At 39.0% G+C, this 26,688-nt stretch overlaps 1 protein-coding gene across 1 annotated transcript in view; it reads right to left on the bottom strand.

Moving 5' to 3' along the window:
• LOC306975203 (beta/gamma crystallin domain-containing protein 1-like) overlaps window positions 1-26,688 on the bottom strand; it is a 282,258-nt gene that overhangs the window by 112,344 nt on the left and 143,226 nt on the right. The gene's annotated exons all lie outside the window — the stretch shown is intronic.

The raw sequence follows: 26,688 nt of genomic DNA, 5'->3' as shown, positions 1-26,688 counted from the left end.
ACTGAACACACACAACATAAACTTTGTACACTTTTATGAAGGTGGAAAGGTTTATTTAATGACTTCCGCGACAAATAGTTCCCAAAAGTTTGCGCGTTGCTCGGCAACGTTTGCTAGGCTAGAAGCAGCAAGGCTAGTAGCTAGCCTAGCTACTTAGTTGAAGGCGCAGTTGGAGAGGAAGAATGGTGGTCAATCTATGGGTAAGTTGAAAGTCTGACTCACGCTAACTTCACGAGCAATTTCCCCAACTTCTCTCGCAGTGACGGGGACAGAGATAGTGTCCGCTACTACGTACGCGCGGAGTGATATGAAAGCACGTATAGTAAACGGTTTTATTATACGGCTCTTCTACTTACGTTGTGAAGAGCCGTATAATAAACGGTTTTATTATACGGCTCTTCACAACGTAAGTAGAACGCTCCGTTGATTTGAATGGGATTTCCCAACGTTCTACCGGTCATTATTTTCTGATAAAGGACCTCTGAAAAAAATAATGACCGCTGCCAATGGCAACGGAGTTCGTGCTTTCATATTGTACGTAGTAGCGGACACTATCTCTGTCTCCGTCACTGCGAGAGAAGTTGGGGGAATTGCTCGTGAAGTTAGCGTGAGTCTGACTTTCAACTTACCCAGAGATTCACCACCATTCCTCCTCTCCAACTGCGCCTTCAACTAAGTAGCTAGGCTAGCTACTAGCCTTGCTGCTTCTAGCCTAGCAAAACGTTGCCGAGCAATGCGCAAACTTTTGGGAACTATTTGTCGCGGAAGTCATTAAATAAACCTTTCCACCTTCATAAAAGTGTACTAAAATTTTAACTTAGAAACAAATCCTTCGGGTCATATGTCACAGACATCAGGCCCCCCAGACTGATATCCCGGGTATAGAATATACATTCTAGAGGCCAGGCAACTTAAAAAAAGATCCCAAAACATTATGTGTGTGCTTCAGCTTTTGCATTTTGTGGTTAGGAACACATGCATGCAAAATTAGTCTACGGGTCATGTTTTTAAAGCATCAATTCACAGTTGGATAAATACAGCTGTCTGTCCTGGGAGAGAGTGAAAGGATGTAAATGCAAATAAAAGTTGTGAGCATGTAACACATTCAGCTGCACAAGGCGGCACTGATTCTGCTTATGATCAAACCAGACGTACTGGAGTCCAAAGGATTTCTATGGCAACTAGGAGTTATATTATAGTATGTCTATGGGCAGCCCATTGGTGAGTAAAGAGGGACAGGCGAAAGATACATTTACTATTTCAAGGCAGCCCGGATGGGGGACCCTGGTCGATAAAGTCAATTTTGCATGATATGTCCACCACAAATATCAACGTTAAGTTATGTGACAAGGGTGCAAAACGATTTCTGTATGTGTAGTTTCATATTGGTACACCGAAACAGATTGTCGCTCTGATTGCCTGTTGTTTGTCCCCGTGCCCCTGCAGCAGTACCTGACCTCTGCAAACACTAAGCCTGTTTTCTCCATCATTACGGATCATTACGCCTGTGATTTCATCTGTGTCCACCTGCGCCCACATAACCTGGACCTGCTGACCACTCGCTCATTACTCAGACAGAGGCTGCAGGGCCGGGCTCTGTGTCCTCGGACATAACCAGGAATTTTAAATCGAGCTGTTCTGCTTGTACCACCTGGGCTGTTCAACACCTCAGCTGTGGTAATAATGCATCACTACATGGTCTGTTCACTGTGAATGAAAAAATAAAGTTGAACCTTATCGTTTGTTGGAGATTGGTCCGAAAGTTGGTCATATAATACTACTACTACTACTACTAATAATAATAATAATAATAATAATAGTAATCCATTCTAATTAAACACAAATCGTTAATGACTAGTTTTTCAGCAAATTACTATCACTACGTCAGCACCAAAACAAGACTAAAATAGAACTAATTTAGTAAATGTTTGACTAAGACTGAACATTTCTAAGTTCAATGCATTGTTTGTTTCAGGCAGAGTTTGTAGAAAATGTGTTGATCTCAGTCAGATGAAGACTTTAGTGATGTTGTGATATATTGTGGCTTCTTGCGATACCGATATTGCATTACCCGATATAACGATACGATATTTTTTGTGATATATTGTGCAGCTCTATTTCACACATATTCACACCCACACATCCCCAGTCCCCTTGTGATGGACATTAAAGCATTTACAATATATTCACTGTCAACAATTAACCCCATGGGGTTCCTTGGGGATGCACCATTTGTACAAATGATCAGCAGCAACCTCCTTCTCTCTTGGTACAGCTGCTTTATTTAGCCTGCATCCAGACTGACCCCCTCTGTATATGTTGTACACAGTCTGGTTCCGCGGAACTCAAACGGATCCATGCTTTGGTTCATTTGTGGGCACGTGTTGTTCGTGAGCAGCGTCACGCTTGGGATGTGGAAGTCCCTCAATAACAATCTCCGGGCGGCGCCGGGAGAGCCGAGGCTTTTTTCTAATCAGGGGTAAATGACCAAAAACACATCGACAGTAGGTGACTTTTGTGATTCATAACTCTGTTTGAATATTAACACAAAACCGCCCCTGACTGCCCTTCGCTGATTGGCTTACTCCACTTCCTGTTTGCTTGTGTATGTTATGCTGTAGAGTCTTACCAGAGTGAGTCTGGATAAACCAGGCTCGCGTTGTTTGCCTTTTGAACTGCATTGGTGGTTTCTGCTCCACATTGTTTCCCTGGATGCTTTTCTACATCTTTGCCATGTTTTTGTGGGGTTTGGCATATTTTCTTTTTGCCTCTTCTGAAACACTGAAGAGGCACCAAGGCACCAAGCCACTCGCTACTGCCACCTCAGGTCATACGTGTAACTGCAGCTTCTATATTAAGCTGGTGCATGACGGCACTTCAGACCCAAAGTAACACCTTTGTGAGCGACAGTGCAGGATTTTAGAGGCAGTTGTGGTGAACAGGAGGAGGAAAATACTCAGTTTTAACATGTTTAAACTCCGTATCGTGTCTTTAAATAAAGATATACAAATAGTACCATGTATGTGTTTGTGTAACTAAGGTGTACATAGCGTCTCACTTAGTTATGCGGTTTCTTCAATGTATGAAACGTTATAAAGCTGGCACATCTGTATGACGGCCAAAACATCTGCAAATACACGTGTACACTTTTGTGACACTTTGTACATCTTTGTTACACTTTATTAAACCATTGCACTTTATTGTGTAATTAAAGAAAATTTTAAATATGAAGTGTTTAAAAGTACAACACTGGCAAATCAGCTCTCTACCGAATATCGGTATATATATATCTTGTATATTTTACAAGAAAGAAAACACACACAAGTTTTAGATAAATCATCAATTTGAAATTGTGTGTTTTATGTCCATGAGTTTGCACAGAACGGATGAGTCAGCATCGTGCTTTTAAACTGTCAGCTCGTCTCCTCTGCAGACACTAATTACATGAAGTGTCTTTTATCCCTCCAGCTTTTAGATTTGTTCATAGAGCTTGATTGCTTTTTGTTTTGTTAATGTTGTTTTTATTGTTTTATATTGTGATTGACACATGTCAGGTCAAACATTTGTTCTTTTCGCCCATGTCAATCTGTAATAAAATCTAATGAGGACACTATTTTTTTACTTCTGGCCCCCGGCTGGACTGCTCTAATGCTTGGGAATAATATATATACAGTACATATGTCACCGACTCTCTCTCTCTCATGAGGCACAGCATGTGTAAAGAGAGGGCTCCATATGCAAATGAGCACTTGCATATTTAAAGCTAAGTGTTTTATGCGCAGATGCACGTTACATAATAACAGTGCTTAAAGTGTAGGAGATGCATCTTACAGTGCAGTAGAAATGTACTCATATTTGTGATTATGTGTAAAGTGGATCTGCTGGGGCCTTCTGAAAGTCCTTTGCACGTCACACATTGCTGTGAGTGGACGGATGTGCATTCTTTCTTTCATTTCACAACTATTTCAAGATTCAAGATTTATTTTATTAGTAAGTACATTTGTCTTGCACACACAAACGGCCACATAACAAACAAATACAGTGGAATAAGGACATACTGTACCATTCAACACAGAGTAAACCAAATATTTTTAAAAAGTTGAAAGCTAAACTGATCGTAACTTTTTTTTGTCGCTGCTCTTTGTCACATAGTTGAAGGGTTTCGTCATGTTTTCAGGCGTGAAAGATCATGGCTATCATTCGTCAAAGCCATGCCTTCCATATCGTTCGTTCAGTCTTCCACCGGGGTCTGAGCCCATAATGATTCATGTTCGTTAATAAAACACCGTCATTCCGTTTCTGTGAGTCTTTTCGGGTTGAAATGCTTTTTGTCGCTCTTTTGTTGCTTCTTTGCTGCATTTTTGTCACTTTTTTAATGGCTCTCATTGCTTTTTTGTTGTGTTTTCATCACGTTTTTTGTTGTGTTTTCATCCTCGTTTTCATTGGTGACACTTTTTTTCAAGAAGCTTTTCGATTTGGGTAAAGCCAAACGAGAAAATGTTTTGGGTTCAGGTGGGGGTTAAGGGGTTAATAGGGGCTTGGGAGCAGCTTTCCACTCATTTATGAATGAACAACACATGTGGACCTATGTTTGAAGCAGTGGTGGAACTCCATTACATTATTTCATTGAATTCATTATGGCCGTTGAAATTAGGTATATTTTCAACACTTTTGAATTTATTTGAGACGTTTAATCACAAACTTTATGTAATTAATGAACGGTAATGAAACAAAAAAAAAGGTGATGTTGGAGCCATGTGTTACCACTAGAAGGTGCTGTTGTGATGCTCTATAAATAGGGAGCCACACCTTAGTCCCACAGGTGTTGGCAATCCAGAAGAGCACACAGTTTGTTGACCGCTTCACTGTGTGTGTTTTTGGCCCTTTTTTACTGGATTTTATGATGAATTATTGAAACTTGACATTATTTTGAACTAAATAAAGCAGCTGTATTTTTGTACATTTGACTCTTCGGATTTGTATTGAAGTGCATAGTCAGCGCGTCACTTACTTTACATGGATTTCTAAATGGGATTTAGCCGGAACAGGTGAAATAGATTCTTCTTTTGCTTTGCATAATCCCATGTGTTCATTCATAATTTGATGTCTTCATTGATAATAGTGAAAGTGTTTCCAAACGTTTGAGCGTCACATTTGCCGTCAAGAAGCACTTTCATCAATATTAATTAACAACATGGATTTGCAGGGTTTGTTTGGTTATTTTTTCGTTAATTTTTAAAAAAATAATTTAAGTTTTTATTCATGTATACTTGGTACATGACAAAATAATCAGTCATACATATTGGCCATTGGGGGGTTTCTGCACAAGCAGGATCAAATAGTGAAACACAAACATTTAAATAATAATAATGGTAAAGGATGTAGGGTGTGGAAATCCTTGCAAAATACCCATTTACAAAATAAGTACAATTAGGTTTCTTCCTGTTTACTGGTCATTACATTAAAATGAGACCAAAAGTTTTCCCAAACACACATTGTAGTCTTGTCCTTGTTATTTTTTTAATAAAGCATGGGTTCATATGAAGCCAATCATTAATCACTAATCATCATATTTACCCATTTTGTTATTGTTTTGAGATTTGGCTGTGATTCACTAAAACAAGACGTGGTTAATCCAATTCTGCACCCAAACTTCCTCCTCAAACGATTGGAACCAGAGCAGGTTACCATAAGTTTAGAGTTCTACAGTAAGTGCAATACGGAGCTTATTTCCTCATTCAAAAAAATAAATAAAAAATACAACACATACCAGAATGCAGAGAGAGAATCAGACCAGGCTATCATCTTTTAGCTGTAAGAGCGGATAATGAGATTCATTCAGAACAGATTTCACCTGCAGAAGAGGCCCTTAACGTTTCCCAGAATCCCCCAGGGCATCGAGAAAAGTGCCTACACTGTATATTATCTTATGTGATTTAACTTTAGACCATCATTTTCCTGTAAAAGGGGCACCCGTGCTGAACACTAAATCATAAAACTAAATCATAAAAGGTTGTGTTTGTGGCTCTTGTTATGTTGACGTTGGAGAAACCACATCATATATACATATATATATATATATATACTGTATATATATACTGTATATATATACTGTATATATATATATATATATATATATATATATATATATATATATATATATATATATATTATATATGTGCATCATGGCTGCACAGGAGCAGGCCTTGAGCACCAGAGCAATAGAGGCCCAGATCTATCACACCAGACAAGACCCCAGGTGTAGACTGTGCAAAGAGGCCAATGAGACAATCCAGCACATAACTGCAGGGTGTAAGATGCTGCAGGGAAAGCTTACATGGAGCGCCACAACCAAGTGGCTGAGTATGGGCTGGAAACCCCAAGGTCAAAGTGGGAAACACCTCCAAAGGTGGTCGAGAATGACCGAGCCAAGATCCTGTGGGACTTCCAGATACAGACGGACAGAATGGTAATGGCGAACCAACCGGACATTGTGGTGGTGGACAAAGAGCAGAGGAAAGCCGTTGTGGTCGACATAGCAATACCAAGCGACTTCAACATCAGGAAAAAGGAACACGAGAAACTAGAGAAGTACCAGGGGCTCAGAGAAGAGCTGGAGAAAACCTGGAAGGTGGCTCCAGCAGATCCCAGGAAATACATCAGACATCTCGGTCCAGAAAAGTGCAGTTCTAGGAACAGCAAAGATACTGCACAGAACCCTCAAGCTCCCAGGCCTCTGGTAGAGGACCCGAGCAGGAGGAGAAAGAGACCGCCCGCGGAGGGTGAGGAAGAGTTTATATATATAAAGCTTTTTCTAAAATATGATCTTGGGAATAAAGTTGTGTCACTGTGTTCAAACTCTTATATCTCTATAGCTCCACCTGTTGGTTGCTGTGACTTACTACAGAAAACAAAGGCTGCCGTCGTCCTTACAGATGATTTCTTACATTTACTTACTCTTTCTTTGAGAGACAAACACATCGTGTTGACTGAGTGAAAAAAGATTGAACTTTGTAGAGCAAAGCAGGTTCTAGATCAGCGATCGCTACATATTCTTTACTGTTCACTGGTTTTGCCATATCTCACATACTGCACAGAAGTATGGGGAAAAAATTATAAAACTAATCTGCAGTCATTATCATACTTCAGAAGAGAGCAATACGCCATGTACATAAAGCAAGATATTTAGATCATACCAACCCTTTCTTTCTTGAGTCAAGATTGCTTAAATTTTCAGATTTAGTTTCCTCTCAAACATTACAAGTGCTATTTAAGGCCAAGAACAAATTGTTACCAGGAAATATTTAGATGCTTTTTATTGAAAATGAAGGTGTTTATAAACTAAGAAATAAAATGTGCTTCAAGTCTATGTTTATACAGACAACAAGAAAAAGCTTTTCCGTCTCGGTATCCTGAACAAGATAATGGAATAAGTTGCCAATGGAAATCAAGGAGTGTGATAATATCAAACAATTTAAAAGGAAATACACATGACAAAATGTAATCTTAAAAGTCATTACAATGAATGTATATGTATATGTGTGTGTATGCAGGTATATATATGTATGTGTGTATGTATATACAGTATGTGTGTACATATTTTTATATATATATAATTTTGCCGATTAATAACAAGTCAACTTAAGTTCTAATTGAAAGATTTCAATTGGGCACCATAAAGTTATCCAAATTATAGAAGCAACACTTTAACTGCTGCTGTTGCTCCGTTGTCATTGCTATAACTACTCAAACTACACAATAGTAACTTAGGGGCGAGACATGGATCACGACAGGCACAAAAAAGCCTCGTCCTTCTAACACATCACACAATATAGGAGGTAAACATCATCCACCAAGTCAACTAGTCAGGGCAGCTGGGTGGGGACTTGTTGATTGGGGGCTTACACCCACTCTCAACAGGCCACTATACACTCTGGCTTTTTAACACCACCTCACTAGATAGGGTATACAAATTGGACACATGTCATTGATTTAATATCGATAACAAATAGTGGATAGTAAAGACAACAAGGAAGTGGCAAGATGGCAGAATATAAAGTCCAATATAATATGAAATCGGACATTGATAATGACAAGAATGAAAATTGTTATGATAAATAACAATAATAATCACGTTTATTACTATTTTTATTAGCATGCTGTGTTAATGATATGAAATGGTAAAACCTCCTTGTTTGCCAGTGCTGCAAAAGTCTGTTGATTGTATGTTGACAATTGTAACAACAGTAGGATAAAACTTAACTCATATATACATATAGGTATATATTTGTGTTCTGACACTGATATAGAATACTCAGAAAGGATTGTATTTTGTTTATTTAATGTAAATGTAAAGCAATGTATAACTGTAACATCATGAATTGCAAATGTAATGTACATGAACAAGGGGTCGGCACTTAAAAGCTTTTGCTTCAGTCGACTCCCTTTGAGCTTCCATTAACTGTAAGATTGTGAAACTCTGGAGAAAGAGAAAATGTTAATTGCTCAAATAAACTACACAAACAAACAAACTCTTTTATCTCTATAGCTCCACCTGTTGGTTGCTGTGACTTACTACAGAAAACAAAGGCTGCCGTCGTCCTTACAGATGATTTCTTACATTTACTTACTCTTTCTTTGAGAGACAAACACGTCGTGTTGACTGAGTGAAAAAAGATTGAACCTTGTGTTTTGTGTAGGAATTATGATTGTTATTTTTACTCCAATATATTCTTAGTTTTATTAGTATCACTGGGTCTTGTGTTCCTGACATGCTGTAACAGACAAATAAAGTGCCCTGAAGTTAAAAGTGACCCAAATAATTACTAATAAAATCAGAATAAAATCATGTTAAACATGTTACGGCTCACATTAAATCCGTTTAAGGTCCGGTACGGCATCCGCGAACTTAGAAAGTCATTAAAACCAATGTTGCACACTCACACTGCTCCGCGAAGTCCGTGTCCGGCCATCCGGCGTCAACGCAAAGAATCCGCAAGAAGTCTATTTTTGCCGGAGGCCGGAGCCCCAGCGGATCAAGCTGACAGAAAAACACGAGCCAAGCAAGGTGTCAGGTCTCGTGAAATAAAATCGGTCTGCTCACTCCTTATTTGGTCTGGTTTACCACCTGTACACGCCAGAGGTTCCGCTAGACTTTTTTTTTGTCGGCCACTTTGGCCGGCTGGGTCGTAAAATGTCGGCCATTCGCAAGAATTAACGGCCATTAAAAAATATATACATTATGAACGTGACTTATTATCAATAACAATCTACATTTAGACAGAGCGCTACACAAGTGCTTTAGTTGGTCCCAAAACACGGCTATTTCTAATTAAAGACTGACGTGAGAAAAATGTAGCAACAGCGAAAATCCAAACATGAAGTTGTGCGCGTGGAGACGGTGGAGCAGCAGGTTTCACGCTGATATACACCACTCATATGCACTTCAACTCAGACAGAAAGTAGTTGATATCTACGACCCTAACGCGAGGGCTGGGCTGTAGATGCCCTTCCGCGCTTTTACGTGGCTTCAGGTGTAAAATAGTGATTAAGTCCCTCACCACTGAAATATTGTGGAGAGACAAATCGACAGCACTAAAGTCACAAAAGTCAGTCTCGAGCGATTCAAAACGGACCCAGCTCTGCTGCGCTTTAGAGCGGCTCTTAACACCGGTAACTGAGCCGAGGCGTCTGCGCAGACTGACTGAGGGAAGCGCCTCTAAACCCGGCCACTCTCCCAGGAAGAGCCTCTGCGGGACAGTGCGTCAGTCTGACTGAACACATGCGCGTTTCAAGAATATCCTAATCAAACGTATTAGCTGCTGAGTTCTTAACACACTTTTATAAAAGTAAATGTACCTGTAGTTTGCCGTTTTCTTGGAAAATGTGACGAAGCACGAAGAAAGAGCGTTACATATCCAGACAGGGATGATGGCGCTTCGACTGCGCTTTGTAAAACGGGCTAAAGGCGTAAATCTAAACTTTTTTGATAGAAATATTGAACCTTTTTTAATATTTAGGCTTGTCTCGAAAACACTTCCTTATATTAGTCACTGACTTAGGTGACATGTTTAATATATTTTTCTTTATTCTCTCTCCATATTTTTTACTGTCGGCCAATTTGGCCGATGGACATAATTTTTACCGGCCATTTGCTTTTCAAACCGGCCAAAAGCCGGCTACAGCCGGCTAATGGAAACCCTGGTACACGCGCATAACGTCGTAAATGTAAACATTTCTCCATTACCAGTGACACGGGGGCAGTAGTGTGTTGCAAAGCATCCACTTCACTGGGGAGAGTCGTACTGGCAAATGCGGCTTTTGTTTACAAAAACTACGTATATATGGGGCTAATCATCACGTAATGTCGCACCAAGCGGGCAACCCGCGCGCACTTCTGTTCTCGCGAGTGCCGTTTCTGTGCCTGGCGCAGCGTCTGGCGCCGGAGCCGGCGGAGCTGGCCACAGTGTCAGCCGGACTCACTGTGAGTGGTAGTTTGGGGCAAACCCGGACTGGCTCAGGACCGAACCCGGACCGTAGTTAATGTGAGCCATGGGTCAGAGTTTGGTTTGTTTTCAGTTGTGACATTGCCCATTGAAATGTACGGACTCAGTGCATTTGACCTTTTGCAAAGGTCATCTATCTCTATCTATCTGAGAGGATCGATGAAGAATAGGCAGGAGTCTGGAAGGGTTTATTTACCATCAGTGCAGGACCCGGAGACATGAACTCCAGACATTGCGCTAGTCTAACCATTCAAGTCTGCTCGTAATGAATACCTACTGTAATGCAATAATCATAAAAAAGAAACAAAAAAGGGTCATTTTGAAGAGTAAAGTTGGATAAAGTAAAGCTGGGGACACAAACATGAGCCCTTTGTCAGGTCAGATCCTCCAAAACGTTAAACTGTAAGCTACTAAGATGTTCGATATTTACAAATCAATTGTGACACCACTGTGACAAATCATCGCACTCCTGTGGCGTCTTTCACTCACATGTTTATTTGGGTCCTGATGGTCTGAGTTATATGTTCACTCGCATGACTCTGGCGTGTGAAATGAGTCTTTCCAAACACCATGTACAAGCTGTCCTAGCCCCACCACTATCCCTCACACTGAAGGATATCCTTCAGTGTGAGGGATAGTTATGTGTCCAGGTGATGGCGCTAGTGGTCTAATGGTTCCATAAATAGTTTATTTAACCTCCTATAGTCCCCATCTGAACCAGTACATTTTCTCCACTTTGGCATTACCCAATGAAAAGCAAAACAGTCACAATAGAGACTAAAGTGAGAAAAAACACGGATGAGCTCCAGTTAAAGGAACAGGCCACTGTTTTTCCACACTGAGATATGTTCTGACCTGAGCTTAGATCCTCCTGTCTGGTCTTTTTTGATTTATTTTTTATTAGGTCACAAAAAGATGTTAGAAAGTACAACAAAGAAAAAAAAACTATGTGCAACCAATTAGAGAACAAACAAATAAAAAGAAACAAAAAGTACAAATAAATAAATATATGACGATTATTGGTAATTAACCAATCCACCGACTACCTTCACAATCGAGTAATCACTGTAAATGGTGCACGGAATGGATGGAGCAAACTCGAAGTCAATGTCCGTTGGAGGCTCCTCGTGCCAACCCTGCCCCCGATCAGATGAGACGCAGACGGATCCACCAAGTGTCCAGTGTACAACACACCACGGACCTCAATGAAAAACAAAGCAGGGCTTTTCCACGATCAATTGATCACCAAACCGGCCATCGATCAATCGACCAGTTGTTACAGCCTTAAAGTGATAGAGCCTCATTGGCACCCACCCTCCACCTGAAATGTACTCCACAGCATGTATACGTAATATTTACATTACTCCATTTGAAAACAGGACATCAACAAATTTCAACTCATAACAAATTCAACTTTTCACAAATAATGACAGCTTTGATGGCTTTTGGATTCTCTGACGGGATAATAGTACTGTTGTTAAATAGATCAAATTCTTTATGAAGAACTAGAAAGGATGGTTTACTGAATTTACATTTATGGATGTGAAATTTGGTCAATAATAATAAAAGGTTAATTAAAAATATTTGATCAGTGTCCATTTTGGTATAGATAAGTCCAAAGACAAATGCTGTTGTACATTTAACTTTTCTTTTAAAGCTAGAAAAGTCGTTCCAGAGCTTTTTGGTAAATGAGCAGTGCCAGAAAAGATGTGGTTCAATTTCTGGCTTCACAGAGAAAAAACTACAGCTGGGATCTAAATCCGATTTGAATTTTTGCATATAATGTTTCACTGGATAGATCTTATGTAATATTTTAAAGGAGATTTCATAGATTTTGTTAGTTAACATTTGGAAGCAACCACATTTTGGACCATGGAGGTTATTGTATTGTATTGTATTGTACTGTAAGATTTTTATTCGGACCATAAACAAAACATAAAAACACAAACTCATACAAACTCAAAATACAACCTGCCATGATTGTGGCAGTTGTGAGCTCAATTTCAGATGTGCAGCGCAATACATTTACGTCTTAGTACAAACAATTTTGTACTGTGATCTAAATCAAATTGTCATATACAGTGTGAATACAACCAATCAACATCAGGTTTACAACACAACAGCTAAACATGAAAAGTCAGAGATTTTCTTCCGATACATGCCTAGAGAACATCCATTCTTTGTATTGATATTTAAACTGTCTGATATTTAGACATCGTTTGAGGTCTACGTGTAATTTATTCCATATTTTAGGACCGCAAATGGACACAGAAACGTTTTCTGGATGTCCGGGCATGGGCAATTTTAAAGTGATCCAAGCCCCTTAAATTATATTTTCCTTCTCTTTCAGAAATCAACTGCTGAGTTTTTAGAGGTAGTTGCTTATTTTTAGCTTTATACATTAATTGAGCAGTTTTTAAAGTTATAATGTCATGAAGTTTTAGAATTTTGGCTTTAATAAACAGTGGATAGGTGTGGTCTCGGTAACCAGCGTAATGAATTGTTCTTTTTGCTCTTTTTTGAAGGATGAATATTGGTTGTAAAGTAGTTTTATAATTATTACCCCAAATTTCAGCACAATGTGTCAAGTAAGACGAGAGAAGAGAAAAGTAAAGCCTTTGTAAAGCCCTTGAATTTAAGACATGCTTTGCCTTGCTTAATACAGCTATACTTTTTGCTACTTTTTTATGTATATATTGAATATGCGCTTTCCAGTTCATTTTTTCATCTATAATGACACCTAAGAATTTTATCTCTTTAACACGTTCTACAGTATATTTACCCCCTGTATATTCAACTGTACCTGTACATCAGCTTTATAATTCCCAAATAACATTATCTTTGTTTTTGTCAAATTTAGTGATAATTTTTTGACATCAAACCAAGTCTTTAGCTTAATAATTTAGCTATTTAGATCAGATATTAATTGTTGCAAATTATCTCCTGAGCAAAATAAATTGGTGTCATCTGCAAATAAAACAGCTTTAAACAAATGAGAAATTTTGCACAAATCATTAATATACAAAATAAATAATTTTGGTCCCAGTACTGAACCCTGGGGGATTCCACAAGCGGTGTCCAAATATGTAGAGCAATGTTCACCTAGTTTAACAAACTGTTTTAGGTTTTCTAGGTAGCTTTTTACCCAATTCAATGCTACCCCTCTAATCTCATACAGCTCCATCTTTTTAAATAAAATATTGTGATCTATTGTATCAAATGCCTTTCTTAAATCTATGAATAGCCCAGCTACTAGGTTGCTTTGATCCAATTGCTTAGTTATTTCTTCTATTGAATCCAGTACAGCCATTGCAGTGAACCTATTGCCTCTAAAACCATATTGACTCTCATCAAGTATGGAAGACTATTGGCACCTTAATTCAATTGTCTATTCATTTGTCAAATGGCTATGCATTATGATATTTTAGTATTTATTTTGGAGTTGCATTTGGCAAAGTGGAATGTAATATCCTATTTTGACATGTAATTTTCTATTCCAAATGTTCTAATGGCAATTCAATATGTAAAGTGTCGATGCAATGTCTTTATATATTTCAAAATACAAGATTTTGAAATGAATGTTCTATTCATTCTTAAAACGGCATTCAGTTTGGAGTTGCATTTGGCAAAGTGGAATGTAAATATCCTATTTTGACATGTAATTTTCTATTCCAAATCTGAGTATGTTGCTTCATTTAATGTGTTGTGAAACAGCACCTCCCTCTGGATTGTATTGCATATTGCATTGCCACATGCTCTGAGTGCACCTTTATTCAATATGTTATTCATTTGTTGACCCCTGGGAAGGCGGGCCCTGGTCCGCTCTCGGCCAATCAGAGTCGACTCTATCTCCTCCTAGCTAGATGGGCCGTGTTGTTGATTTTTGCTGGAAGTAAACGCTGTTTTGACGGATTTTAAAAACAGATCACCCTTCATAGAGATTCCAACTTACTGTAAGGAGGTTTTATGTAAGTATAACAGCTAGAACCGCATTACTATAACAACAGACTGACTGGATGACCAAGATCGGATGTAAATAAGCCTTGCATGGCTATCAACCAACTGAACTGGTGAGCAACACGTTTTTATAACGTTTTTCCTTAAAGAGGGGGTATTATGCTTTTTTCAGCCACATAGCACCAGTCTATAGCACACTACAATGATGACGAAACCTTTTGTTGGTCTGTCAATGCAGTAAATTAGAATAACTGCCTTGTGTAAAATTGCTCTTTCAAAATGGCGGTAGCAAATGACTTGAAATAGGCGTCTGTCTCTTTAAGAACCTCTGACCCTTTCCGACACGCCCCCTCCACACGCTGTCTGTGGCATCACAACAACACTGCGCTCGTTGTCTCAACAGTATTGAAACTACGATCGGTGCATTTTAATTTTTATTGTTGGAAAGGAGCTACTGTTTATCACTTTGTGAACAATGGCCACACAGGATATTATTTGGAGACGAACCTTCCACACCGGACGCTTGGAAGGGGCTCTTGCCTGAAAAATAACTGCTGTTTGGAGGCTATCTCTTTGTAGCTGCCATGCCCTATGGATCTCTAACTATACCCCCATGGACGACACCAGGATCGGCAGGAGCCCATACCATTCAAAAGACGGACATTATCTGTGCAGGTGGACAATGGTTTTTCGAGGTTACCCCGTTAGCTTGTTATAATCGACTACAGCTCATTGTTGATGAAAAGTCTGTAATAAACCACAAATGTGTAAAGCCCGGCTCATTGTGTGATCATCGTAAAGGCTGCTTCGAGTAGTTGCCTGCTTTATTGACGTTATTTGTGCATAATATGCTGCCTGTTTTCAATGAATGTTGTGAAGGTGAAGGTTGTTAGCTTGCCGTGGCTAATAGTGCCTTAGCTCCGGGAGAAAACCACTCGGCTACGACTCACTGTAGATGAAATGTGAGCAATAAACTACGAAATCAACAAGCCCGGCTCCGTGTGTCATCATCATAAAGGCTGCTTCAAGCAGTTGCCTGTTTTAGTGACGTTTTCAATGCATAATATGCTGCTTGTATTCAGTGAATTTTCCCGTTAGCTTATCGCGGCTAGCTTGTTAGCTCCGGGAGAAAACCACTCGGCTACGACTCACTGTAGATGAAACGTGAGCAATGAACTACGAAATCAACAAGCCCGGCTCAGTGTGTGATCATCATAAAGGCTGCTTCAAGCAGTTGCCTGTTTTAGTGACGTTTTCAATGCATAATATGCTGCTTGTATTCAGTGAATTTTCCCGTTAGCTTGTCGCGGCTAGCTTGTTAGCTCCGGGAGAAAACCACTCGGCTATGACCCATTGTAGATGAAATGTGAGCAATACATTTCCAAATCAACAAGCCTGGCTCCGTGTGTGATCATTGTTAAACGGTTCTTTATGTGTGTGGTGGTTTTATTGACTTTATGTGTGCATATTTCTCGTTTTCACGATGACTCGAGGTTTAGCTTAGCATTAGCTTTCTCCGGAGGCTCTGTGCATCATCAAGGCCCAGCGCAGAACCAGACACTGAAATAAGTGTTCTTGTCACCGGTTTTAATCCTGGGTGTTTAGGTAACAGAAACACTGATGTGTGTCTTTGTAAAAGTCTGCTGTGGCTCCGGTTCACAACACATGAAGCTAATCCTCCATGATGACTGTTTACATCTTAGGGCTAGACACTGCGGGGAGAGGGTTCTGTGAGGAGCAGTGGTTGGTTACTCGGCTGGTGACGAAAGGTTGGAGGCGTATCCTGGAGGTCGAGGGCGTTTCCTGAAGGAATCAGGCGTTTTATCCCTAAAATGGCCGCCATCAGAGTTTCTACAGATTACTCGAAAATACGTGAATGTGCCAAGGCAACACTTCAGGCATGTTTTTAATGAGGGAATGACTTAATAACATGATGTGAAGCTTGAAAAAGTCGATTTTGCATAATACCCCCCCTTTAAATGAATGAGGCTCGTGCTAACAATGCTAGCGCCCTCTTGTCCATTAGCATGTTAGCACAGGGCTTTCAGAGGTCTCTTACTGTTTACTTATAAATGATCGAATACTTCTCACTGTACATCCTTAAACACATGAGGCTAAGCACTGTTGTGCTGATAATGTGGGAATTGCAGTACAACTAAAAGTAGGACAAAATCAGGCCTCCAAATTAGATCACAACTGTACTGAACCAGGTCTGTATAACCCCCAAAAAAATTACTGGGCAAAGAGCTCTAACAGTGAGATTGTGGCTCTGAAACCTTTAGGTCTGCCATTCTCTGAGATATACAAGGGCATGCTTGAATTAACAAAAATATGTAAGATATACCAAAACACACAGATCAGCTCAAATTGATTTATGTCTTTATTTAATCATTTATAACCGTCTACATTCCAGATACCACTATGAAGACCGTACAACATCTGAATATGAAGAGACAGTAGAACATCTTGGCCAATAAGATTGTTCTTGTATGGTGGAATCATTCTTCTCTGCGACCCCAAGAAGCAGCTGTGTGGTACAGGAGCGGTCCAGAGGAACGAAGGCCAGGAGAATGTCGCAGAGGAGCCCGTTGAACCCCTTTGTGTTGTCAGGAGCTTCTTGTAAATAAATATTATGTACTAACTAAACCACAGTGTGTGTGTTTCAGCACTGTCCACACAATTACAATATTATTACACATGCTAGAATTAAATTGAGAGATGCAAAGATAGTCTGCATTTAATCCATGACTAATTTGTTAGAATTTGGGAAAAATTATGAATGTGATCATGTCAACTGCGCTGAGGTGACTGGATGAAGATGGCAGCAGGTCTGTTTTCCGCACAGGTGGTCTGTCTTCATCACAGGTTTCTCTGGGCCCTAGTGAATGAACACTGGAGTGATTGACCACAACAAAACATGACATTGATTACTGTTGGGTGCTAAGGATAGAACAAAATTGGATCTTCATTATCTTGTTCAAGTTTCATTTAATTTGATACCTTATTCCTCTGATACCTTTTTTGTATTTAGCTTTTTGACATTTGCTTCCTTATTCAGTTGCTCTTTTGTACTTTGCTATATCAAACATACCATTTCCCTTCTGTGGGATAAATACAGGCTTTCTTATCTTACTACAAACTGAAATGGCATGTTTGATCTATGATTTACTTAACTGTCAGTAACATATCTGTGAGATAATTCCAAAAACATTCCCGAGTTTTATATTTATTTTTCAGAAACATTTTTAACTCGGTGTTTGCCATTGTTATTTACGTCGCAGTGCACTCTGGGTAGTGATGTCAAATGGTTGCACCACCCAGTGCCATTGCAGTAAATATACCCAGTACACTGAAGATACCGGAACTCCTGTTGGGCCTTTTTAGTTCCAACCACAGCGTGTTTTAGGACACGAGGAAAGTGAGGAAGAAGTCTGTGATGAAAATGGAGATGGAAATAGACATATTCAAAATCAAATGTAACATACTGTGATTCACAGCCCTACTAAATGGCGGCACCTGGTGGTTTGAAAAATGTATGACACTGGCTTACTTTGTATTTCTTGCTCTGATATGTGAACCAAATTGACAGGAATGACCCGGTTTCCCCAAGTAGAAAGATATAATTGAGTAAGAGGATAACTGCACTGATGAATGTGAGAATAGAAATTGACATGACACCCTATAGCATTTATATAGCTGGGTTACATTATGGCAACAAACTGGAATGATGTCTTCCCAGTAGCTGAGCCTCTGACCAAGTCAAACCTACATATCTACAAAATGAAGCATAGAGTGTTCCTAACAAGTTCAAGGGCAGTAACTCACCTATTTCAAGCGAGGAATGAGCATATAGGAAATAAGGAATATATCTCACTAAAAAACATAAAGTGTGTACACATTTTAAGAAACAAGCTGTTATACTTACATAAAACCTCCTTACAGTAAGTTGGAATCTCCATGAAGGGTGATCTGTTTTTAAAATCCGTCAAAACAGCGTTTACTTCCAGCAAAAATCAACAACACGGCCCATCTAGCTAGGAGGAGATAGAGTCGACTCTGATTGGCCTTCCCAGGGGTCAACAAATGAATAACATATTGAATAAAGGTGCACTCAGAGCGTGTGGCAATGCAATATGCAATACAATCCAGAGGGAGGTGCTGTTTCACAACACATTAAATGAAGTTTAACATACTCAGATTTGGAATAGAAAATTACATGTCAAAATAGGATATTACATTCCACTTTGCCAAATGCAACTCCAAACTGAATGCCGTTTTAAGAATGAATAGAACAATGAATAAAGAGGCCAAAATCCCATTGCAATTTGCTATTCATTTTGAAATCTTGTATTTTGCAATATATAAAGACATTGCATCGACACTTTACATATTGAATTGCCATTAGAACATTTGGAATACAACATAACATGTCAAAATAGGATATTACATTCCACTTTGCCAAATACAATTCCAAAATAAATACAAAATATCATAATGCATAGCCATTTGACAAATGAATAGACAATTGAATTAAGGTGCCAATAGTCTTCCATAATCAAGCAGATTATGTTGTTCAATACATTTTTCCAGTCTGGTATTGTAAAGTTTTTCCAATATCTTCGAAAACTGTGATAATAGAGACACTGGCCTGTAATTAGTAAAATGATGCTTATCGCCAGATTTAAATAAAGGTATTACTTTAGCTATTTTCATGTGGTCTGGGACAGTTTCTGCTTGAAATGATAAATTAAAGATATATGCTAATGGTTTTGCAATTTCGTCGATTATTTGCTTCACTAAAGACATGTCTACCTCATTATGATCTGTAGATTTTTTACCTTTGCATTTATGAACTACATTAATAATTTCCATTTCGTCCACAGGGTTGAGGAACATTTAATGCGGGTTTCTATCTATTAGCTGGTTATTTTCCCATGTGCTATTCACTGAGATTTTGGCTGCCAGATCTGGGCCAAGATGAGCAAAAAATTGATTAAAACCGTTCACCACTTGGGCCATATTGTGCTCCTCTTTGTTATCATCAATAAAATACTTTGGATAGTTGTCTGATTTAGTTTTTTTACTTAAAACGCTATTTAATGTTTTCCACATTTCCTTCACATTATTTTTATTATCATCTAGTAACTTCCCAAAGTGTTAATTAGTTTTTTCAATCAAATCACAGGCAGTATCTGTAGGCTATTTCCTTAAAGCCAAGAGTATTTATTTGCGATAATGATGATGATTGTTTTTTTTATTAAAATGTGATAATTATTGATTGTGGATGTCCTTTATTCGTCATAACTTGTAAATGTTCCCTCGAAGGCTCTCTGTCAGGAATAAGTCAGACAGAAGCTGGTCACTTCCCGGAACAGGGCCTGAGCTCCCCGCAGGCCCAGTTTATTTATTGATTTTTTTCCACAAAAACAAACGCTGAGTCGCTCAACTAAACAGGCCCATTTTAATTTTACACCAGTTTCATTTGTAAACGCGCTGATCCGTCCAAGCCCGAAAATAAGATCTCTCTAGTCCGCACCACTGTCCGTAATCAGTGTCTGTGGCCCGTGAAACACTCGCTCAGGAGCCACTCACCAGCCGCTCACCATTCGCGTTCTTCCTTGCACCGTTGCATTTGAACACTATCCAAATCAACCGCGTCCAGTCGCAGCCCATACTCTATTGTGACCGTGACTGCGATTTCTTAAAAGTCTACTTTGCGATCGTTGCGGCTGATGGCAATTTCAAATTTTGGCGCAGAACAAATGGGGGACAAACTCGCTGCGGTCAATGCGCCAATTGTGACAGGCCCTTTAGTCTATGTGGCTGAGTTAGGTTTTCTTCTATGCATTTCCATGAAGCCTTATTTGAATGGCAAAACCATGTTGAAAGGGGGTGCAAAATAAAAGACCAATAATAATATTTAAAATTTGGAACAGAAAGTCCCCCTGTGCACTTCTGCCGTTGTAAAGTAGCTAAAGAGATGCGTGGGCGGTTCCCTTTCCACAAAAAGTTGGAAATGACAGAGTGGACATTTTCCCAATATTTAGGAGGTGGAGAGAGAGGTAACATTGAAGAATAAAAATGTATACGTGGTGAAATATCTGATTTAATTATTGAAACACGAGATTGTAAATTGATTGGGAGATTAGCCCATCGCTCTAGATCAGAGGCCACTCGATTTAGGATTCCTGTATAGTTTTTTGCTGCAATTGTATTCAATGATGAAAATATTTCAACCCCTAAATATCGGAAATGTTCCACTCTCGGTATTATAGATTGAAAAGATGCAGTGTTAGCGTTTGTGTTAAGTGGTAGCAAAGCAGATTTTGACCAATTGATTTTATTTCCTGAATATGAACCAAACTCTTTAAATGTTTCAAGTATATGTATTATACATATACTTGAAACATTTAAAGAGTTTGCAAATTTTTGCATAGGCAAGGATTTTTAGAGCAAAAAGAGAGCCAATGGAGCGGAGCAAAACGCCTAAGCAGCCAACAAATTTTTGGTGCAAATAACTCGCATTTGTTCAGGTTCAGATGCAAACCTGATGCTTTTGAGAAAATATTTACCAATTTAATAGCGGGCTTCACTTGCAACGCACCTTTCAAAAAGATGGCTGTGTCATCAGCTAGTCGACTTAAGGTGATAATTCTGTCTGCAACGGAGATGCCTTCCAACTTTCCAGATTTGATGGTGACAAAACATTTGGGCAGTGACTAAGAATAAATAAAGCGATGCAGGGCACCCTTGCCTAACCCCTCTTTCTAAAGTAAACCGTTGAGTTGCTCCATCACTTAACTTTACTGAACTATTACCTCTAGCATAAAGTGCTTTCATGGCATCACAAAAATAAGATCCAAACCCAAATTTGTGAAGGCTATCTCACATACATTCTCCTGGTCCGACTCAGGTAAATTAAACAGCCTCAGGTTTACTCTTCCTGAATGTGACTCCAGTTCATCTAATCTTCTTTGAGTCATCCTCACATGCAGCTCCATGGCGGCGACTTTCTTCTCCAGTTGGCGTTGACATGCAGGTCAGTAGTGACATTTTCGATCTTAGCTTCCATGGCAGTGATTTTACTTTCAAGCGAGTCACATCAGGCGTTTATCAATGCCTTGAAAGCCTCAAACTGATCAGCGCGGGCTCACCTCCAGTCCGGGCACCTTTTTTTAACCGCGGGGGGCTTAGATGGGGTGACCGGGAGCACTGGAAAATCAGCAATCGGCAATGTGCCGAACTTTCATACTATTATACCAAGGCAAAGGGGTCCTGAAAACAGTGTGAATAAAGGATCATTTTAGACCTTCCAATCCATACTAATGCTCGTTCTGGGCGTGTAGGAGGTGATTTGGTTTAATGACAATCTAAATCATGACGCCAATTGTCGGTTAACTTCATTTACAGCAACACAAGCTTTTCCCAGCGGCACCATTCTGTTATTGCTATAAACGACAATAGGCATAATTATGCCAGACAAAGCCTCTTGATTGCTTCATTCGCTAACAACAACAGCTTATGAAAGTAAATTACTTTATCGCTCCCAAAAGGTCCAGGGTCATTCTTGGCTATAGCACGGCGTCTACTTAGATTAGTGATTAGTAAACTCCATTCTTGCTCTAAACAAATCTGTAATAATGACTTTGAGTGATGTGGAGGCGTAATTGCACACGGAACATTGAAACCTGTCATGTCCGTTATCAGTTATGCTGCAGATTTAAATGTGGACGGTGTGATGATACTTCTAAGGAGTCAATCAGAGCGAGCAGGCGAGAGATGGTGACAAGGTTCAGCAGGAGGAAATAGAACATGTGGTCTCGCTATCCATGCACACTCGCTTCTTTTGATTTTAACTTTACGGTTCTACATCTTTTTTTGTGGCATCCCCCAATTAAAACAAAAACAAAAACAAGTGACATAGAAACAACAGTCCCCATTAGGGATGGGAATGGATTTGTTTTTATCAATATCAATGCCATTGATCATTTCTCTTATTGATTCTCTTATCGAGTGTAGGTTCTAAAGTTACTCGCTGTTCCCTTAGCATATCCAAAACAATCCAAAACCATGTCAATAATGAAATCCAAGGAGACCATAGGTGCAGTTAAAAGTCTCTGTTCATTGAGGGGTGTTGGGGTGTATCCGGTGTGGATCTGTGCCACAGATCATTGGTCAATGCAATGAAAATATCAACTGAATGAGTTTAACAGTTTTAACCCGGGCCCCACACCTTTATTCTGGCTTGAAACCTTCAAACCAGCTCTTTCTCACAATAAAATGTTAGTTTTTGAATGCTGAAAAGTACCATCTGATGTGTGCCAATTCAACAAGAAGCCTGAGGGCCACCAAAAATGGTTCCGAGGGACACGCTTGAAAGGCGCAATTCTCGACTGCACCTGCAGTCCATATTGCACATGGACAAACATTTGGCGAACCAGGTCCTGCATGGGGAACTCATCAATGTGGCTCCTGTAACTACTGCTGTCATATTAACAGCACAAACACTTTCATCACAGGGGTTTGACTGCTGTTGTGGATGTTTCTACTTCAGTATGGAGAACAGACGTTCATAAGATCGCTTCTCTGAACACAAATAAACTTTAAGGAGCAAAAATCTTGTAGCGCACAAAAAAATGTAGGACACTTGCAAAAGTGTTTTTCAACATATTGTGCTATTATGTATGTGTGATAGACTTACCGACCCTTTATCAACGTTCCAATTAATTTATGTTTTCATCTTCCCACCTTACAGGCAGAACTGGATCTTCATATCTACATGTTATATGATATTGTTGTTCATACATGACATGTGGACTATTGTCTTTTCTGTGCCATTTCCTGAAATAAATGAATAAATGACAAGAAAATGTATGTTGTGACTTTGTGGGTATGCCTCATGTCGATGCATACTGTGCCAACAAACTTCTTCATGTCCTGACGAAGATCCTGCTGCTGGATCGAAACGTGTAGTAGGCGTCCTTCTTAAATAAAGGACTTTTAATGTTACCATTGGAGATCCTCAAATCTGTGTCCCCTCTACACATGTTGAATGGGCTCTGACAGAGCTTTTGGTTGATCAAAAACAAGTACAGTCTCTGGCAAAAGTAACTTCCACCTCTGAGTCATATTGAACTCAAGAAAAAGCAAGGGAAACTTTCAATACATTGTTTAAGATAGTGATCACGATATGTTTAAAATCATTACCAAATACCTCTAAAAAACACCCTATTTCTCTATTCTGCTGGATTGGAGCAGTTGTTAGGAATTGATTTAGGAATATATTTGATCTGAATTTGTCTTTGCAGTAGTGGTTTTGTATATTGGATTTGATCATTGTGCAGCAACACACAGTGTCATTGGAACTCCCTTATCCCATCTATATGCCACTGAGCAAACATCCGTCCTGCGCCACATGGAGCTCTGCGGATTGCATCTCCCGTTCCTCGGCCTGCAGAGCGCTCTTCTCCTCACGTGTGCGCCATGACAAATCAAGTGTGTGTTATTAAAGCGCCCAAACCGCTTTATCCCAGCACACGCCGCCTCGGCATTTTATCTGCTTCTCCGCTGGAGCCCACCTCTGCCGCGGTGTGCGAAGGTTGCCGTGGTTACGGTAAAGAGAGAGGCTTTGTTTCGACAAAGAAATCACGTTTGCCTGTTTTTCACAAGCAGCTGATCAGGAGGAACATTTCTTTCTTTTTTTAGTACTAACATCAGGAAATGACAACAGTGACAGACACTACAGTTTTGCAGCCTCCTTCAACTTATCATGACAAGTTATGGCCCACATAATGCATTTTTACTTCATGAATGCATTTTTCCTAAAATTAGTCAAATTTTTCCACACATTTCTTGATATTGGAAATTAACCAGATATTGTAAATGTGCAGATCTTCCACACATTATTGTTCTGTTTTCTAGTTCTAAGCGGCAAATATTTTAATATAGGTCTCGGAAAAAGTATTGTTCTTGTATCGGTATCGAAAACCAAGTATCGATTAAAATGTAATGGTGCCCAGTCCTATGAATTTAGTTTAATTTAATTCATTGTCATTGTAAAAATACAACAACATTTAAGGACACAGGTAAAAATGGTCACCAAAAAAGAGAAAGCTTAAAAGTGTGTATGCTGTTACACGTAAACACAAAATATGAATAGACATTTAGTTGGTCAAAGGAATGACTTGCATTCAGTAGCGGGATAGCTTGGGAATAAAAGCTGTTTGCCAGCCCTGTAGTGTTTGTTTTTATAGTCCAATAGTGCCTGATAGCAGAAGGTGAAACAAAGGAATGTGACGGCTGAGAAGAGTCATTAAGAATGTTTTTTACTTTAGTTAAAAATCTTTTTTGGGCACTTTCACTCTCTGCAGAGCATTTTTCTCAGCAGCTCAACTACTACTGTACCACACAAGAATCACATAAGAGTGCTCTCCACAGAGGAATGGTAAAAGGACAGGAGTCTGGGTAACACAGCAGTTTGTGTTGTGTGTCCGTGCCCAGGAACTCTCTCCACCACTTCACCTTTCATTTCCAGAGGACAGAGGTCATTTTTCTTCCTTTCAGGAGGAACATTTCAAGCTGTTATGTAAACACTCCCATACACCCAAAAAAAACATATATTTTACAAAGTATATGGCATTATATGTCAAAATATATTTCAAAATATTTTTTGACATATAAGGATAAATGTATTTTGACATATATGGGAATACATTTCCAACATATATGTAAATAGAAGGATAAATGTATTTTGACATATATGGGAATACGTTTTTGACATATATGTAAATATAAGGATAAATGTATTTTGACATATATGGGAATACATTTCCCACATATATGTAAATATAAGGATAAATGTATTTTGACATATATAGGAATACATTTCTGACATATACGTAAATATAAGGATAAATGTATTTTGACATATATAGGAATACATTTCTGACATATATGTAAATATAAGGATAAATGTATTTTGACATATATGGCAATACATTTCCGACATATATGTAAATATAAGGATAAATGTATTTTGACATATATAGGAATACATTTCTGACATATACGTAAATATAAGGATAAATGTATTTTGACATATATAGGAATACTTTTCCGACATATATGTCAATAAAAGGAGAAATGTTTTTGACATAATATGTAAATGCATTAAGAAACATATTGCCATATGTGCGATTAGACATGACATTGTGTTTAAATGATTATGCATTTGACAAGTTATCTGATTGAGAAAATGTTCTATCATCAACTTACCAAATATTGCATTGAGGGCCTCTGGGTCCAGAGGATCTTTTTTGTCTGCGTAAGTGTCCCTTTTTGATTTCCTGCCTAAGAACACAAAATAATCAGGGCAATCAAAGTCTTATCGTCTACCAGTGGTGGAGAGAATTAAAAAAAAAGGTCCATAACAACATAGAGGGACATGTAAAAAGTGCTGAAATTCCACCAGCAGGTATGTAGTGTAGTGTGCTGAGGAGTGTGTGTTAGTCAGTATAGTGTGAGCTCAGGGTTAGTATGATCAAAGGGGCACTACGGACGTTAAATTTATAAATTTTAACCCCCCCAACATGCTCCAGCAATATTATGCCTGTACTGTCACTGCAAAAGTCAGTGCCTTGGAGTGAGGTACTAGCGCGTGACACTAATGCGCGTGCACAAGCAGCAGACTTCGATTTTGGTTTCTTGCTGTAAACAGGCAACTTTTGAACATTGAGAATAGATTCTGCACAAAATATAAAGTGACCAGCCTTGAGCACAGCTGAAACTCCAACACAGACCCCAAGAAAAAAGAAAGTAATTTAGATCTAAACTGGAGTCTGAGTGGCGCAGGTCTAAAACTAGATAAATATTTCAGCAGCATTTGAGCAATGGTTAATGGTTAGAAACGCTCTGGATATGAAGAAGAGTCACTTTTAATGAAAGTTAAAGGAATAGGCCACAGTTTTTACATACCGAGATATGTTCTTACCTTAGCTTAAACATGTTGATGTGTACCTGTGTGGTCTTTGTGCTTTGTGAGGCTTTACATGATCCAACTCTAGTTACATAAAATTAAACATGTTGATCTAAGAGGATAAAAAGGGGCAGTATATTGTGAGGCGTAATAACAACTGAAGTACTTAGACATCCGCGCAGTAATATCGTACCCCAGGAAATTCAGCAAAAAACAGCTAATAACGATTTGGAAATCCTGGAATTCTATGGA

The sequence above is a fragment of the Gobius niger genome (genome assembly GCF_951799975.1).
Source record: "Gobius niger genome assembly, chromosome: 15".
NCBI classification, from domain to species: domain Eukaryota; kingdom Metazoa; phylum Chordata; class Actinopteri; order Gobiiformes; family Gobiidae; genus Gobius; species Gobius niger.
Note: the sequence above shows the minus strand (reverse complement) of the source record. Positions and strands in the feature narration are given on the sequence as shown.